At 34.4% G+C, this 17582-nt stretch overlaps 1 protein-coding gene across 1 annotated transcript in view; it reads left to right on the top strand.

Moving 5' to 3' along the window:
* Positions 1-17582, top strand: part of LOC135833157 (neuroglobin-like) — a 255048-nt gene that overhangs the window by 165078 nt on the left and 72388 nt on the right. The window lies entirely within an intron of this gene.

Raw genomic sequence — 17582 nt, forward strand, 5'->3', positions numbered from 1 at the left:
TTATGGTCGTTCGTTTTGAAAACGTTTTGAGTTATGATAATACGCGAACCATGGGAACTCTTCATTGTGCTATTCTCAAATTGCAATATATGTTGCCCGTTTCGCTTTCGAATTCGAATTCGATGGACCTATATTAATTTATGTAGCATTGCTACGTGTATGAAGTTCAAATACCTATCTATCCTTATTCCAAAAAATAAATACGCTCAAGGGCGTCAGCCTCGGGTTTGGCTTTTCTTATCCGTTTCTGGTATGTGCGCCATATCGTTACAAAAGCGCTCATTCTCTTGCATGTAGAGGAGCTCATCCCATTTGCGCAGGGAATGAGGAGGAGCTGACTGAGCATCTCGCCTCCATCTTTGAGACGTACGCATCGTCGAATCCGGATCTTCGATCAGGTGACTGTCGAATCTGAAACCATATTTGGGCGTCTGGCGAAAAATGAATAGATGAAATGTGAATTTTTTGTTGCCAAGAGAGCTTTTTTCCATTTTTCATAAATTGCAAAATCACATTTGTTGTGTAATCCTCTTCTCAATCAAAGAAAAAAATTCAATACATGGTAATTAATCTGGGCGGTTTTTGAGGCTAATGGGTAATTACATTGCTGTTGTTTGAATGAGATTTTCAGAAGGCTCGTGAAATGAATTCCTAATTGTAAGTCAGAAATTAAGCATAAAATCCAAGTTACGCCATTTTTTAGATTAGATTTCATGTTTGATTTTCGACTCGGTAATCAACTCTACGTGTTGTCAGAAAATCTCATTCGAACAACAGCGATGTTCTGGTCCCAGAAAATCACCAGATAAATTACTATTTTTGGTGAATTTTCATTTCTAAGCAAATGAATTTGGTACATACCTATCAAAAATGTTGTTTTAGGATTTCCGACATGATTTTGTGATTTATGGAAAGAAAAACTCTCGTGGCAACATAGATTCGCATTTCATTTATTCATTTTTCACCAGATGCCCATTCCAAGTTCTCTGGATGAAAATTTTTTAGTATCATGTTTTTTAATGTATCCGGTGGTTTCTATTTTTAGTTGTCGTTACTTCATAATTTACACATTTTTTTGATCGCAAATAAGCAAAAACTTTTTCTGAAAATTTCATCTTCGACATGGATTTTTTTTCTGTTCTGTAACTTTGCAGCGATGTCTTATGATGAACTCACCTGATGTTTGATTTGAGTTCACTCAAAATTATGAGAACCTCGAAAGAGGTAAATTAATTTGTTAGACAAACGAAATAAACAGAAGATGAAAGTGATGTAACATCGTGGATGTAAACCATTTTGATAAAAAAGCTATCAAAACGCTAAATTTTGTGTTACAAATTATGTAGGCAGTTTTCTAATACATAAATATTGAAAACTAAGACTCCATTTTTATTGACGATACGCGGATTTTTGTCGAATACTAAAGAAAAACCAAATTTTGGTTTTTACTTTTTACCCTCCTAAAATACGCCCATAAAACTTGTCCGATGAAAATTTGAGTGCTGCTCCCTCGCCCAAAGTGGTTCCATTAGATGAACAAATAAATCCTGTAGAGTTTTAACCCCGTTGATTTAAAAAAAGGTGGTGCCAAACTCCCCTCCCCCCTGCACCAATTTTCCAAAAAAATTGAAAAAATTGAAGAAAGAATCGAAATTGATTCATTTTTTATTTTTTTTTTCATTCTGCTCCTTCCCTATATTCCACATTCGAGTCAAAACAGACCTCCAAAAATTTTTTTCACTTCTCTGGTGGGAAAAATTGAGAGATGAGATTGAAAGGGTTTCAAATTTGCTTTCTTGAATAATAAAATCACATTAAGCAAAACTTCTATGCTGTAATGTTTTTTCTTTCATTTTGCTTGGTGGCCATTTTCTTGAAGTTTGAATCGATAAATATTTGGATTTTGTTTATGTACAAACAACGAATAAAGGCCATCTTCGGATATGTGCTGCACAGTATATTAAGATTTCGCCTGTCGGAACCATTCTCCATATGTGAAGCACAACTACGTGCACCTTCGGGTACAATAATACGGATTCCAAAGAATATCTTCATTCGATCATCCGCACTCAAAGGCACTAAATTTTTGCAGTTTTTTCAATATGTTTTCCGCAGATAACACATTTCTTATGAGATTTGATACGTAGTTCAACCACCTTCCAGCTTTTTATTGTTTTCTTACATATAAGTGGATAAAAAATTTTGGGAGCAGTTTTGGTTCCAAGGAGGAATATTCGGATGGAGTAGAATGAAAACAATCCAAAATTGAAAAATTTTGCATCATGTTATATTCTTTTTGGAAAATGGGGAAGGGGGGTTCAATCTGGCACCATTTTTTTTTTCAGTGAGGCCAAAAACAAAATTCTGGGATTATTTTCTCATCAAATGAAACAACTTTGGAAAGGGGGATGAGAGCAAAGAAATCTGAAACTTTAAAATAAGAGCTATCCTAATTCTCGATTTGAATTTTCTATTGTGTTCAAGCAACGAACACATCAATACTAATGCAGAGGCTACTTTTTGGAGTGATGAATTGAATTTTACAGAAACATTCAAATCATAATTAATTGCCAACGTGTTTGTAAACATCATAAACACGTATTTTGTCTTTTCAAAACTTGGAAATTCGCTGAGAATGAAATCAAAATTAGTTTGTTACGATGCCTTTTTAAAATATGAATTTTCTTGATATTATTAAGCAACAATTTCATCATCATAATTTTATTCATTTACGGCAGGATTGTCTGGTTGTTTCCAAAATCTCAAGGATGTTTCATCATCATTTTTACTATCTTCTTCTGTAATTATTATCACTGGTGGTACTGTGACAGGGTTATCCACAATCCCAAATTGACTTTCTTCTTTGATGGCGTGTTTAACACATTTACGCCAGTCGTCATTTTGTAACCGTATCATATTTAAGCTGTTGATTAGTAGTTGGCGAGTTGCTGTTGCTCTGCCATCTTGAATTCAGTGTTTTCCCTTTCAACTTTATTTTTAATCTGAAATTGGACATTTTAAATTATAAATCATACATAATTTTTAATGTTTTGCATTACTAAAAAAAAATTAAACCATACCAGTGCCCGAATCAACTCGATAGGATTGAATATACAGTGGTAAGGTGGCAGTCTCAAAACAGTGATACCCTTCTTCTTTGCCATCTCATCTATAGTGTACCTATCATACAGATGTCATAAAAAGAAAGGGTCGGTTGTTGATAGCAGGACTAGCAGGATGAGAAGTACTTACATTGTGTATGCCTGCTTATTGGAAAAATGTTAAAAATCATAATTATGTTTTATTATGTACGTACTATCTAAATTTGAAGAAGTCAAATTTCACTGCTTAGCAGTCACGACATTTTGCCTTTTTAAAAGCTGTAGTTTTTTACTGCAAAACAGTAGAGATCTACTGAAGTGGTCAGTCAAAATGATTTTTTACTGACCAACTCACTAGATTTTCTACTGTTTTGCAGTAAAAAACTGCTGCTTTTAAAAAGGCAAAATGTCGTGACTGCTAAGCATTGAAATTTGACTGCTTCAAATTTAGAGAGTAGGCTGTGTACTGCATGTACCTATTTTTGTGTGCAAGTGTACCTCTAATAAAATGTTTGTATGTACATATGTACTACAAAAACAATTGCATACATAATATGAACTGAAAAAACATTCATTAATGTAACCTATCTTATATGTACTTGAATGCTGAATAATTTTTGTATTTATAAATATTAGGTATCAGTATGATGCCTTGACACTACTAGGGTTATAGTTTATCAAGATAAGTCCTGCCAAGGTACGTACTCTGGATAAACCGACTGCAAATACTTTGTCACCTATATCAGTCATACAGTTGTTCAAGCTTATACCTTGGCATTTATGAATAGTTATACCATATGCTAGAATTATTGGAAACTGAGTTCTGGAACATTCTCACTATAAGTGATTTCCACTGTAGTAAGAATTATTATATTACAATAATAAACTTACAAGAAGAGAATCCAACAGGAGCATCTAGATTCCTGCAGAAGGCAAGGTGGAGTGGAAGTTTTTTTTGGACCTGGTAGTTTTTTCATATTTTCGTTTGTAAAATGTGTACCCAGCTCGGATGTAGTCAGATTCCTCCAGAGACACGTCGTTTTGTTTGTGAGTGCATATTCAATCTGCTTTTATACATCCTGGCTGTTATTGAAGTGAATAATGAAAGAATCGGTTCATCTCTTTTCAATTATAACATTCCCAATTTGTATAACTAAATTCTGGGAGTGTGCATGCATCTCGTTGGTTTTTTCTTCGCAGAACACAAGATAATTAGGTGTAGCGCTTGTAATAAGGCCGCGGAACGTACTCCACTGCAAATGTTGTTTGTGTACAACAAACAATTCAGGCGGATTCTTTATTTTAATACAAAAAAATAATTATAAAAAAATAAATAAATAAAAATAGTAACCATGTAACTAGTAAGTAAATAACTAACATTAAGAAAAGTATAAAAGGTTATTTTTTTGTATTCTAATACCAAAAATGAACAACAAAAACAAGGACATAGAAATAAAACCAAGTAACTATCAATAAGTAATAACTAAAATTGGGAACGTAGTAAAAATAAAAAAAATAATTTTTTATATTCCAAATATAAAAAAATGAATCAACCAATAAGGAAAATTAAGAAGAGATGAATCGAATTTTTCATAATTCACTTCAATAACAGCCAGGATGTATAAAAGCAGATGAGCCGGGTACACATTACAAACGAATGTAATAATGAAAAAAACTACCAAGTCCAAAAAAAAATTCCACTCCACTTTGCCGTCTGGAGGAATCTAGACGCTCGTGAAACCAACACTGCTCCTCAATATGATATACTTACTTATTTAAGTTGCAAGTAGCTGCAATGCTGCATGCAAATGAAAATACTTGGTTTGAGCGGTGAATGTAACCTGAGAGAAAACAAACAACAGTTCAAATATTTTCACAACCTCGCGTCATCAGCATGTTGACAGCATTAACCATATTATTTCAATTGAAACAAAAAATACAAAACAGGTTATTCAGTGTTTCAAAATTTGGAAATCAAAAATTCAAAAAAAATCAAAATATTTGAATTCATGATTACCAAAAAAAAAAAAACACCCGTGAAGGTCCATAATCTTATGTTTGAAAACAGAAATAATGGGTTTTTTCTGGAATTTTACAACTCTGAGCTTATATAACTTATTTTATAACACTCGAATAACTTTCAAAGGAGAATTCTCTGTTGCTACTTGAGAGGCCCACTGGTAAAGGGGCCTTAGCCAAGAGAGGCCCTTTTTTATATTTTCATTGCAATGAAGTCTTGGAGAGTCGCATTAGTGGTCGAATCTGGGATCATAAGCTCGTGGCTATGCCCATAGATCCTTCTGAGGGCGAATCGCGAACCAGCTATCGAGTTTTTCCGATAGTATTGTAGATTTTGTAATTTTCGCTATCCGGAGTTCTTCGTGCAATCGTTCATTCTCTGATTTGTATCTGGCAAGCTCGTTTTCGGCGTTTTCACATCGCAATCTTAACTGTTCGGTTTTTACCCTTACAATTTCCCGAAATTCGTTGGCGGCATCTCTTTCGGCCAATAGTTTGGTTCTCGAGATCCGCATCGAATTTGTTTCTTTTATTTCTTCGATCGTTATGGTGAAGTCGACAATTTTTAACACTAGCTTCGATCAATTCTGGAAGGTTTTTTGTAAAGCTTCTTCATTTTTCATTATTCTACAAGTAAAAAAAAAAAAACCATTAAAATTCTGTGGTAAAGCGGCTCACGTCATTCTAATGGTATAAAAATCTTACTCTTTCAGTCCATTTTCTCCGGATTCAATCATATCCTTGCAGTAGTCTCTGTACTGCTTCATGAAAAAATCTTTACATTCTATCACCTGTTTGAGACGTTTATTTTCGTTTGTGAGGTCCTTAATTTTTTGTTTCATTATAGGTATTTCTTTTTGAAGAACCAAACAATCTCTAGTTATTTCCTTCAATTTTTTATCAATGTTGATACTATATCTATAAAAAATAACATAACAAATGAAATATGTATCAACAAAAATTTAATAAGTACTCGGAAAATACATGTTGATTTTTCTTACTTAATTTTTTCCCGTTTCTCATTTTCTCTTTCCGAATCGCTGTTATCGCTGATTATCATTGTCATGGGTGTTTTTTTTCTTTTTCGTGATTTTTTTCAGAACTTATTTCCGCATCTGAATCGGACAATTCTTGTAGTTTTAGAAAAGTTGATCTTGGAAAGCATAAAAATTCATCATCCGAATCACTGCAATAAAGTAAAATCTGGTGTCTAATTTTATCGCAATTTAAAATATAATAGAGGTAATATTCCAAACACTTACCTTTGTTGGTTAAAATACATAATTTTTGCTCTCTGATTGAAAAAGAAAAAATTGTCAATTGAAAAAAAAATTGTTGTAATTAGGTAGGTACAAACTTATGAAAAAATACAACTTCTAGTGATATTTTTTTCAAAGCTGAAAAGGAAATAGCCAATAATATTTTTGATAATTCACTGAGAGGAAAGCGGAAAATTCCTTTTTCTCCGCCAAATATATCTCGAGTTAGGAGACAGCCAATTATATTTGAAAATTTGCCGTGAGAGGAAATCCTACTTAGCTACCAAAATACTTTACCAACCAAATAAGGTTCCTTTCAAATCTGAAAATTCCTTCAAGTTCATTCTCAATCAAAAATATTCATCCAATCGATGGTATATGGAAACTGCAGCCTACGGATACATGTATACCTTTCTCCGGCGCTTCCGCCAACCACTTTTCGCCTGACGTTGCTTGCACTCCATAGTTCCATAGCAGTTCTTCTCCCTTCATTACATCCCGCAGTGCCTTGAAGACGAGTACTGGCGGTGAGGTATAGATCGTTATTAGCCGCACGTTCGGCTTAATAGAATGATTGAGTAGGCGTCCTAACGACCCATCCTCGTTTGAAATCATGACCCTGGATGGAATTAACTGCAATAGCTTTTTGTTTGGAAGCTGGGCTTTACATATGGCTGTATTCTGCCTCTATAGTCTTTGGATGGTCTGGAATATTGATGTGCGAGTTGTTTTTATAATACAAATGTAATATTTTCATTTTTTTATTATTATTAGTACTGCACGCCGATGAGCTTTTTGTCATTTTGAGTGATGATCAGGACCGTCGAGAGGCCCCACGTTGGGCGCCAATGATAGAATATTATTTATTTGTAGGTATTGATAGTACATAGATTAAAGCGTTTTGGCACAGAAAACAATACTTACCTCTGCCTAGATCACTTTCACACACAACACACCAAATTACCACCACAAATAATAAATTAACAATTAACATGAACACAATTACATGTAAAAAAAAGTATATTCTTCGATTCACACAGAATAAACAATTCGAACATATACAATAAAAACCACGTACTCGCGTATTATTTGGACTTCTTTACATAATGGGGGACACTTAAATACATTACATTACATTACATTACACACTAATAAAATACTTTCAACTTGGGCCCGGAGGTCCTGGAATTGAAAGGCACATTGAACTTGGCAACTCACAGTGACAACCGATAACGAACTAGGACTTGGACCAGTCGCGAAAGAGGCTGCTAAACCAGCTTTAGCTAAACCTATTTTGCGACTATACCAGTCAGTGTTGCCCAACTGAAAAGGGTTAATTACTCATTACGAGTTACCCTATAAGGCAAATCCCAGTCTAACCGACAAAGAAAGTATTTCTAATATTCTAATAATACGCTCTTTGTGTTTTTGGCTAGTCTTAGAACCTTCAAATCACTAAAAATATTGAAAAAGTTGGAATCATTTTATGTAATCGGATAACCAATCAACACATCCGTAATTTGGATTGCTACACATATATTTTCAGGCTCATTATGCTATTCCTTTTATACGGAACACCCTGTAGAAATAATCCATAATATAATGACGAATTTGTGTCGAAGCATTAAAAAGAAAATTTTCTCCCCGAAATATTATTAATTAACCCTTTGGAGGTTCTCTAGGTTTTCGGGTTAGAAAATTGAAGTGCCTTAATGAGTGTGATAGGGTACCTCGCCCAATTGGCCAAACCACAAAAAAGTCGAGCTTTTGATGAAAAGTTTTATAGGAAAATTAAAGTTTCCAAAAAACACAAATGTGACATTTCCTAAAAAAAAATTGAATGTATGCAGAATTTTTTTTGAAAAAATGAACCAAAAACATGTGTCAAAAACATTGAACAAAAGCACTCTTTCAAAAAATGAAATAAAAATTGAATTGGAAAAAAATAAAAAAACAAGGTTGAAAAAAAGTCATCTGGCAGTTCACAAATTCAGCGAGAATCAAATCTTGTTGGCAAAAATGCCTTCGTTTAAAGCATGAAGAGAAGAAAAATCTATGTCGCTAAGAGAGGATTTTTTATCAAGTCATAAAATCTTTTAGGAAATCGAGCCGAAATATGGGACAAAATTTAGCGAAATTGCGAGCTTTCTGGCAGGAGGTAACTAATTATAAAAACATTTTCGCCTTTATTCACGAGATGTAGCATAGAATTTTCTTTCATTTTGGGAAAAAAATGAGTATTTTATCACTTATTGGAGTATAGGAATATGAAGATGAAGATGAAGAGAAATAGTAAAAATAGTAAATAAAAATCCAAATTAATCTACGAGTTCAATCTTTCATTTCGTTTACGCTGTGGATTTGTGTTTTTGTTCACTATTTCTTTTCATCTTCATCTTCATATTCCTATACTCCGATAAGTGATAAAATACTCATTTTTTCCCAAAATGAAAGAAAATTCTATGCTACATCTCGTGAATAAAGGCGAAAATGTTTTTATAATTAGTTACCTCCTGCCAGAAAGCTCGCAATTTCGCTAAATTTTGTCCCATATTTCGGCTCGATTTCCTAAAAGATTTTATGACTTGATAAAAAATCCTCTCTTAGCGACATAGATTTTTCTTCTCTTCATGCTTTAAACGAAGGCATTTTTGCCAACAAGATTTGATTCTCGCTGAATTTGTGAACTGCCAGATGACTTTTTTTCAACCTTGTTTTTTTATTTTTTTCCAATTCAATTTTTATTTCATTTTTTGAAAGAGTGCTTTTGTTCAATGTTTTTGACACATGTTTTTGCAGGGTGTCTACTGGCAAGGAAATCAAGGAAAACAAGGAAATAGCAGGGATTTCACTCGAGGTAGCAAGGAAGCAGGGAAATAGCAGGGATTTTGACAATTTCTGTGTAATAGCAAGGATTTTTCAAAAAAGTTCCTCTTGAATTTTCAATTTCATTAAACATGTATTTTCCATTTTTTTTTCTTGTAATTTTTCCCATTAGAAATTGTTGCTATCTACTTTTTGAATTATGAATTTTCGAAAGCTTTCGCCCTCGCTTCGCTCGGGCTGAATTATTTTATTTTTCCTAAATTATTTTGTTAGACAAATCTTCAATTTAACAGTTGAAAGTGAAAGGTGAAAATTGAAAAAATGATTTTAATAGAAAATAATAGTCATACTTCTTACTTCTTGAATTATTATCAATTTTTTAAAAAAATTTCCCTCGCTTCGCTTTCAAATCAAAAGTTACAAAATTACAGGGTTATGAGGGTGCAAAAAACTCAAAATTGTACCTACTGTATTATGAAGCACAAAGTAGCGAAAAGAGGTGGAAAATTTCTTTCAAAAACATCAAAAAGCACTCAAATTTATCGTTGAAATTTCTTATTAAGATGATTTTACTGTCCTAAATTGTTGATACCATCTTCCTCGTCGGGCAAAAAATATTCTCTTCTCGTCTTAGATTCAATTTTCAAAAATCAAAAGCTGAATAAATCACAAAAAAACGAAAAAATGTACGAATTTCTGTTCGTTTTTCCTGTCTGCTAATGTGAAAAGTAAAAAATAATGAAAGGGAGGGGATGTGGTGGTGGGTATCAGAGTTGCACATTTCGCTCCACCTTTTTTCAGTTTACTGAACGCCACTTGCTATTATTATTATATTTCATGATTTTTTTTTCATGTCGAATTTTTGTGAAGCTCAACTTTAGTTGTATTTGTGTTATTACGAGTAGTACACTTTTCATTCTTAATCATGCCAATTTTTTTCTTCGTGATGCTTCATCAGAATGAAATTGATTGAGAAAAACTTCAAGAAATTTCCTACAAAATGAGTACACACAATGGGGGGGGGGGTTGTCTTTTTTAACTCAAATTTTAAGCAAGGAAAATGGCATGGAAAAACAAGGAAATGGCAAGGAATTTGATTTTGTAAATCCAGTAGACACCCTGTTTTGGTTCATTTTTTCAAAAAAAATTCTGCATACATTCAATTTTTTTTAGGAAATGTCACATTTGTGTTTTTTGGAAACTTTCATTTTCCTATAAAACTTTTCATCAAAAGCTCGACTTTTTTGTGGTTTGGCCAATTGGGCGAGGTACCCTATCACACTCATTAAGGCACTTCAATTTTCTAACCCAAAAACCTAGAGAACCTCCAAAGGGTTAACGTTACAAGAAGGTAAATCAAAGACGCGGTCGGCTTGTTTAGTTTGAGATTGGACGACTACAGCGACGACAACTAGGGCCATTTGTAAGCCGTGCAAAATGTTTCATTAAAAGAGTAATTTGACGCGAGCCAACGAGTGATGAGGTTACCCCCGCTCCGAACCGCCCGTGTAATACCCGTAAACGGGGATTAAAATTATTCTCATCGCCAAATACACCCTCGGGTACGAGTTATTCGCAGGAATTTAATTTCTCGCAGCCAGACTACGCGCGCGAAAGGTATAACGAGGGAGATTTTAGGTGGCGATGAAAATTTTAAGGGCTATACTTAACGTAATCTCTTTACTGATACGAGCTACTCTCTAAGAGCTGGTTATTTTTAGATGACTAGAAGAGCAGCTACCTGCTACATTTACCTATCTGATACTCGTCTATAGGTATGTGTGTGTGTGAGCTCGTTGTTCGATACCGACTGGAATTGGTGCTGGGGAGATTTTAGGCAGGAAAATTCATTATTCGCGTTATAATTAATACGGAAGCGGCTCACACTGTACGAATATTCGCCTTTTTTTAACCTATCAAAGTAGGTACCTATCTATGCGAGAATAACCATGGGACATCGCTACGTCGAAGGGATAATTACCGGCGGGTAGGTAGACCTACACAGCAGTTGAAAAAGCTCTACTACGAGTAAATTGACGCTCGATTGATGAGGTTGTTGCGGCTCTCCGAGATGAAGCTAGCCAGCGGTCTAGTAAAAGAGCAACTCTCTAGGGTAGTTTATCCCTCGGATGCCGACAACGACCGACCGACGTTATCTGCGGCTAATCTTTTTCATAGGCGTAATTTGACCCTGAAGTATAGGACGTTTAAGTTGACCTTTTTTTTCCGTCTCTCCTCTCGAGGTATACGCTGGGCTTTTTTTTTTACAGCCCAAACGACGACTACGTATCGATAAAATGTAAATTTCGTATAGTTTAACGGGGCCGCCGATGTTATACTAAGTTCGACGACAACGATGACGAAGCTGGCTGCGTTTTTTTTCCTCGTTTCGCAGGGACGAGCGCGACGCGAAGCTTTTGAATTTTTTATGAAGCTTTTGAATTGAAATTAGTCGTAATACGCGCGTTGTGTGCCGATGCCGAAGCCGGCGAAACGAATATCGTAAAAGGTACGGGTTTGCTCGACGCATGAAATTGCTCGATTTACATAACGATATATATATACACGATATGACGATGAAAAGCTTACTCGGAATTATTTCAATTTAAAAGGTGACTTCTTTAAATTAAGCGTGTATTGTGGATGAGCTCGTTCGAGCTCCTGCTCCTGTCTGTAGGACTGTGTAGGTGGCCGAATGAGATGGAGATGCTGAATTCGGTGCACGTAAAAAACGTGCCTATTAACTGCATTTCTTCTTCGTCATTACTCAGCAGTATAGTATTTGTATGTTGTTGGAGTTAATTGGACCGTGAGTAATTTGGAAATTGCTCCCCCTGTACCATTGTGTATGTGAGATAAGTAGACGGATATTGTACGTGGATTTACGAGCAATGATCGTATTATTTTCGAGTAGGTATAAAGTAATCGAGTCTCGAGTACCTACCTACTTCCTATACTCGTTGCAAGGACCTGCATTGTTTCTAGACACGATTTAATTTAGAAATGTAGGTAGGTAGAGTATACTAACTTGCAATTTGCAACCGAGTTTCGTTGTATAATCAAAAAGTTGAAATGCTCGTTATTGTTTAGTTGTGTAAATGTATACGATGAAGGCGAAGATGGAAGGCTTTGTGTAGTCGTGAAGTTATCTCGACGTGTAGGCGATGAAAATGAGACTATTTATGTGCTCGGGCTTGGTTATTGGAGATCTAATGAAGTTCGTAGATGTATATTTAAAGACTTATTTGTGTACGTATAATATTGGATACGTAATTGCCTAATTGGCGCCTGTTTGTTTATACTTTACTCGTACCTAATTTGCCAAGTCGATGCAACTTTTGATGAGATTTTTGGTAGCTGACGAAGGGTGGTTTTTAATTTAATCTTGTTCACCTACGTTGAACTTGTTCTGAAAAAGTTCACGGAGACTCTACTTTTTCATCATCTGGATTATCCCAATTACGTAATGCTAAACAAGAAAAAGCATCTGCTACTGAATTATCTTCACACTTATTAAATTCAATGTCGTATTTTGTAATTAGCCAAAAATAAACTCTAAGACCCAACTAGCAGCCACAATCGATAATTCTTGGTTAGTTTGGTTGAAAATCGATACCAAACCGAAGGCTTGTGATCGATGACAATCGTATATTGTGTAAAGGAAAATAGGTGAAATGCCACTGTCCTAGGATTTTTGAGATTTTGATGAAACATTGTTAAACGATCCTGCTAGGGTTCATGTTTGGGAAGATGTTGAATACATAACGTAATACGTCTCGATAGCATGCGCGATTTTTTCTGCGCATTATTGCCCAAACCACAGGAAACGCCTGCAATTCAAGTAACCAAAAATAATTTTCAAGTGTACCGAGGAGCGTGTAATATAACTCACAGTAAGGTGCACTTACAACATCGCTGCAGCCTGATTTATCTGCAAAAAGAAAAAAAAAAATAGAATGAAAATTTTTACATGACACAATTTTTATAATGCGAACACAACTACATCATTAAAATAATTAATAAACTAAACTTTTATTTTTTAATAAAATTTTTTACCAGGTTTTCCAATAGAACCATGAATATTTTCAAAGTAAGAAATTCTCTTTTCATGCTTAGATAAAGTTCTAGATGCAAAAGCTATCAGCTTGAGACCTTCCTCAGTTTTATGAGATAAGAAAGCTCCTACTCTGTGCTCTGAACTATCATAATGTAGTACAAACTCTTAATTTTTGTCAAAATGAGCTGATAATTTTTTTGAGGCGAACTCTTGCTTGATTTCGAAAAAGAAATTCTTACCTGCTTATGTAGTTGAAGGTCTTTTTTGATTTAAAGACACCGACATCATTACCCCCATCATAGAAGACAGCATCTCCGATGCGAAACTGGCCGCTCAATACAAACAAAAGATGATCTTTTCCTCATCAATCATCCACTCTTTTCAACACATGTTGATAATAAATCGTTCAAATACCATGCAAACCATAGTCAACCAATTCCTGACCTCCGATGAAGATAAGAACAAGAACGCGCTAAAGAAATTAATCTTCTTGGATCCCATTACCCTTGATGTTTGCCATATCCTGCCATGGGTGACATGGCAGATTTATATGGGACAAGAGTAGTACCATCTTGTAGCTCTCATCACGGGGAACAAAAGGCACTACCTACAAGCCCCTATATCTATTCATAGGAAGAAACTACGGGCGTCTAAAGTCTAGAAAATGAGCAAAACCAAAAAAATGAAAATTTGTCCAAATGAAAAATTTGACCTAGGCAACTTGTAGAACATTTTTTTTTAGATGAAAATTGCAATTTTTGGTATTAGCCTACCTTCATTTTTGAAGGATCCATGCGATTTTGAAGTGTTGAAACAGATCAATTTGAGTAAATTTGAAATTTTTCAGAAATTGATCTGTTTCAAAACTTCAAAATCGCATGGATCCTTCAAAAATGAAGGTAGGCTAATCCCAAAAATTGCAATTTTCATCTAAAAAAATGTTCTACAAGTTCTCTAGGTCAAATTTTTCATTTGGACAAATTTTCATTCTTTGGTTTTGCTCATTTTCTGGACTTTAGACGCCCGTAGTTTCTTCCCATAAATAGATAGAGGGGCTTGTAGGTAGTGCCCCTTGTTCCCCGTGATGAGAGCTACAAGATGGTACTACTCCCATATAAATCTGCCATGTTACCCATGGCAGGTTAAAATACCAAATGGTGTGGGGATGGCTTGATGAATACATGTAGGTAACTTCATCCACACCAAACTTACACTTTTCCAGAATTTTTTGTTCATCTGAAAATATCGACCTAGCTGCTTACAAAAGATTCAACTGCAACCTGTTAGAAACGCATCAACCTATTGTTTGTGATCTGTGTAGTTCACTTTGGACTCTAGACGATTCAATTGCTACGTCCTGTTTTGCGGCGGTGAGACGTTCCAAGAAACGTTCGACCTATGAAATGCAAGTATAGTCATAAAATATACAAGTATAGTCATAAAATATACACCTTCAATACCCAGCAGAATTTGCAACACCTACGAGTAGGCTATATTTTTTGCAATTTTATATTCCCGGATAAGTTATCGCAAAAAGCAAGGGATTTGGCGCGTATGATTTCCAATTGCGGATGTGGAATGAATTTCAACGTACCACAGGCTTCACCTGTTTCGATTCCAAATGATGGTGCTTCGGCTTTCGTCCAATGTATCGAGTAATCTGTTAACCAACATTATTCTGAATTGATCGTTTGCGTGGTACTAAAAAATAATAGATCAGATAATAAAACAACTTAAATTAATTAAAGATGAAGAAATAATTATTTTTTTAAAATTAATATAATTTAATGAATTGAAAAAAAAAAAAAATAGAAAAAATTTATATAAATAAAATTGAGTTATTTAAATTGAAATTGATGATAAAAATACTTGGTAAGATCCACTACTACTACGGTTCTAAATGTCTGACCCTGCAATTTATTTATTGTTAGAGCAAAACAAATCTTGATTGGAAATTGTAGCCTTTTGAAATTGAACAGTATGTTGCTGGGAATTAATGGTATTCTAGGAAGTAATGCAGTACCTACTTTCCACCAATGCAGCAGCTAGAATTATTGCTTCTATCAATTTTCAAACAAACTCTCGATAATTAATCTGGTACCATTACATAGTCTTGGTGGACTGTCTGATACCAAACTTCCAACATGATAGTATAATTGACCTCATCATAACCAGTCTATAAAATTATTATAATTCTGCAGACGGTATAGAAATGCCTTCCATTCTGATATCACTTCCTTGATACAAATTTTCTAGCAGGGAAGGTAATTTTTCCAAAACTGGCAACCTTACAGCACCATTGCAGTACGTGTTTCCATTTTTTTGGTTTCACTATTAGTTACAATTGTGGGATAAATTACCTCTATCATTAAACTTATTTTGATTTACTTCTTAAAGAATTGTCATCACTATTCGCATTTCTCTTTTTTTTGTTCAACACTTCTATAATATATGTATTGGTCTCACTTGCACAAAGACCTTACTATAAAAGGTGGACAATTTCAGGTGTTGCAACACATTATTATGTACTTTTCATTTTCGTACCTGTATATGAACTGTCCTCTTCTTCTTCAACTTCTTCATCTTCAAAGATTTTTTCCCACTTCATGTATTGTTGACAAGAGTCTAATTTGGTGTTCACATCGCTTGAAGATGCCCGTATGTCCAACTTCATTTGCCTAGCACATTCTGGATTAATTACGATTCTTGCAGAAATTTTATCTTCCTATGATGATTTACTGGTAGCAGGGAAACTTGTGTTGTCCCCCTGCAATCCTCTCAAAAAAGCGATCATTTTGAAATCTCCGATTACTTCAAAATTGCAGTATACCAAACTTCCTGTAATTTTCATAGACATAAAAAGGTCGATGTTTTTACCCATACACCCACACCTCAAAAATAAATTACAAAATAAGTACTCACTTCTTCTTCGGTTTTTCTCTCGTTTACGAGTATCATTTGAGTAATTTGTCTAAGTGGTTTATATCGGGGGTGAGCCTGCGGAATATCACATAAACGCTCGCATATAGTGCTGCATATCTTGCCGAGCCCTGAAAAGTTGGAATAGAAGGGGTATATTAATCCACATGTGCTATGTGCTACAGACTCATTTTGAAAAATTTCATTGAAAAACTTACCTGGGTACTAGTTTTTGCTGGAGCAGTTCTAGCCCTATAGGGCTGGTATCTTCCTCTACCACCTGACATAATTCAAATCGAGAAATATAACAAACGAAATTAATAATAATTGATTTTTTCGGAAATGAGAATGTAAAGGTTGGGATAAAAACTTTTGTTTCTTATAATTTGTTGAAACGTCCAGAGGAGCAGATCACTGTTTTGAATAGATTCGTTATCATTTTATTGTTTGGGCAAAAGTGTGAATTTACTGCCTTTCCAATACTCTGATTAAGAAATCTTGCTCGGGCGCTTCGAAAAATCTTCTGCAGTTCTGCATAGGAACACATATCTTCCCAGAATGACTCCCACCCTGAAACGGTTATGCCACCCTTCACTTGCATTATTTGTTTTGTGTGTTTGCTGAAGGGCAGCTTCGTGTTGGTTCCACAGTTTTGGGTTTGTATCGCAGAGTAACGGCTCTACGTCATCTTCTACCTGGGACACCAACAATGTGCATACATAAATTCAAAGATTAATTTTTCCCTTTAAAAAAAAATTCCCCCAGAAATACTGAGAAAAATTCAAAAAAGAATTCAACATTTACAAAAAAACATAATTTTTTCAACAACAAAAAAAAATGGAAACATTTGAATATGTGATAAAATGTTTCCAAATTATTTTTCCAAAGTGGTAACACTGCTGAAAAGATCGAATTTTCAATTTCAATTCAAAGAATAATTTTTCCCTCTAAAAAAAATACCTATAGTTTATCCATTTTCTGAATTGACAAAAAAAATTGATCAGTTCCCCCCCCCCCTCCCCCCCAATCACCCAGAAATACTGAGAAAAATTCAAAAACGTGAATTCAACTGTATCAGTTTATTTAAAATCGCCATTACCAAATCAAAAGCATATAAAAAATTGAAAACTGTATTTTATTCAATTATTCAGAAAATATATATTTTTTTTAAACCGCAAAAACCACAAAAAAAGTAAAAATATCAATTAAATTTGAAAAGTGGTAAGTATAAAAATCTATACTGAACTCAAAAAATTGATGTTTTTCATTATAAGTTTAAAAAAATAAGCTACACAAAAAAAAGAACGTTCACCTCAATGAAATAAAAATTATTTTCTCTCGTCTCTTTTAAAAACACAAAAAAATTGTTTTCCATGTAATTAATTAAAGTATTAAAAATAA

This window comes from Planococcus citri, chromosome 1 (assembly GCF_950023065.1).
Source record: "Planococcus citri chromosome 1, ihPlaCitr1.1, whole genome shotgun sequence".
NCBI classification, from domain to species: Eukaryota; Metazoa; Arthropoda; class Insecta; order Hemiptera; family Pseudococcidae; genus Planococcus; species Planococcus citri.